Source organism: Propithecus coquereli, unplaced genomic scaffold (assembly GCF_000956105.1).
Source record: "Propithecus coquereli isolate 6110/MARCELLA unplaced genomic scaffold, Pcoq_1.0 Scaffold216, whole genome shotgun sequence".
NCBI lineage: Eukaryota > Metazoa > Chordata > Mammalia > Primates > Indriidae > Propithecus > Propithecus coquereli.
Window position 1 is genome coordinate 31,658 of NW_012146745.1, and position 2,062 is coordinate 33,719.

Genomic DNA, 2,062 nt, shown 5'->3' on the forward strand with positions numbered 1-2,062 from the left:
CAGAGTGCTTACCAGAGGGTCTGACCTGTTTTATAAGCACTCAATAAATGTTTCATTTTATGTCATGAATCAGCTAACTGGGAATAATATCAAAGCTAAAGAGAACTGTGTTAGTTTTATTACAGTCAGGAGAAAAGAAGAACTACCATACCTCCCTACCCATCTAGCTTCCTCTAACTTCTTTTTGGAGGTCTCCAGCATAGCATGACTTATTACGAATTGTGTAACTTCCCTAAGCACTTGCATCATCGTCTCCCCTGATGACAGATATATTAGGCAACTGGCAGACAGAGGTTTCCTTGGAGAAATCCTGAGGTCTCTGTGCTCCAGTATTACCTCACCAGCAAGGCCTGGCCTGTCTTTTCTCCTTTCTTCTGCATACCCTTCTCCTGCTTTACTTACCTTCTTATCACTTATCACCACCTACAATATTTGATGTTTTCCTTCTCTTCTTGTTAGAGTGGTTAATGCATGAAAACAAAGATGTATATATCTCGTTCATTGATACTTAGATCTGTTAATACATAGTAGCCATGCCTATGGTACTAGTTAAATATTTGTTGAATTAATGAGAGAATTTATATTTGGAGATTGGTTTCTGAAAAATGTTAGAAATCTATTACAATGCAAAATTTCAATACCTAAGTAGCATTCTGCAGAGAAGGATACATTTGGCAGCCTTTGATGGCAGTCTACTTATTACTTAATGTCCCTCCCCCAACACCTAACAATTAGAAAAATATTCTTAAAGTTGGCAGAACTATTTTATCTGCTTAACATTCACCACTACTTATATATTGTCAACACATAAAACCCATATGCTCTATAATTATTCCTTTAGCATGATCAATAAGATATACCTACATTTGATTTCATTCTGCCTCCTATCTCTCTGTCTTAACTTGTGTTTCTTAGAAAGCAAAGCCTGACAAAATGCTTATGTGATAAGTCTATGAGGAAGTGCATTCCCAGGGGAGTAAGATATAAGAAAAGGAAATTGAAGAAGGAAAGGAGAAAGAACAAGCTTGAGGGAGTACATTACCATGCTGGCTAAAGCATCATGGCAGACTGACTGTTAAGGTCTTACTGGAGACCTTTACGGGGGGTTTATGAAATGTACAAAAGCCATAGAGGAGGTAACCAGAAGGGAGAATCATTTATCGACACATTTATTTCCAATGGTTAAAGTTTGCCTCAAGAACGTCAAACACCCCCCTTCCTCTGCCACCCTCTCTCAACTTTCTTGGTTTCACATACTCGGAGTATGAGCAGATCTTGCAGATTTTAGAAATTCAGTGGCAACCATAAAGCCTTGTATAAGAAGAATGTCCTGACACATGTAACTGAAGCAAGATGCTGTGAATTTAGGCTCACAGGTTACTTAAAAGCCAGAAATCATCACCACAAGTGACACTTGTGTTTATAGCAGAGCCAGTAGCAGGTAGCAGTGGCCAGGCTACGTGACCAGAGTAGAGACACGTCCAAGTTGTTGCTACGGCAGCCCTAATTGGAAAGCTAGGCGAGGGTCCAGTACTGGGAAAGTATTCTGGGCTTTGGCACCAATCTTCCTAGACTCAAGGTGTTTAAGTCTCCAAAACTGTAAAAATGTAAACTCAAACACGTGAAGCTTTTCAAAGTACATTATTTTTTCTTTAAAAGGATTATAAAATAAAACTTAAATGACTTCTATATTAAAAGTCTCATTTGTACTAGAAAAATTTGTAATGGAAAGTTAAAATCGCCATAAAAATTTAATTCATAATAATGTTGTAAGTTATAAACGTTATAGATAATATTGCTGACAGTATCAATGTTTACATTTTAGTAAGAAATTATGTTGAAGTACACAGTGGAAATATTCAATCAAGCATGAGCTATGAGATAGCATTACGTTCAGCTCTGCTTTTCAAACTTGAATATATATAATAACATTCCCTTACTCCTGATAAAAACTAGTAAGGAGACAGCAGGCATAATGAGGCCACAGGAAAAGTATTGTGCTTCCTACTGAATCTCAATTTTACTCAAAGATTTAAGAAAATATTTTGAATCTTGATTTTCT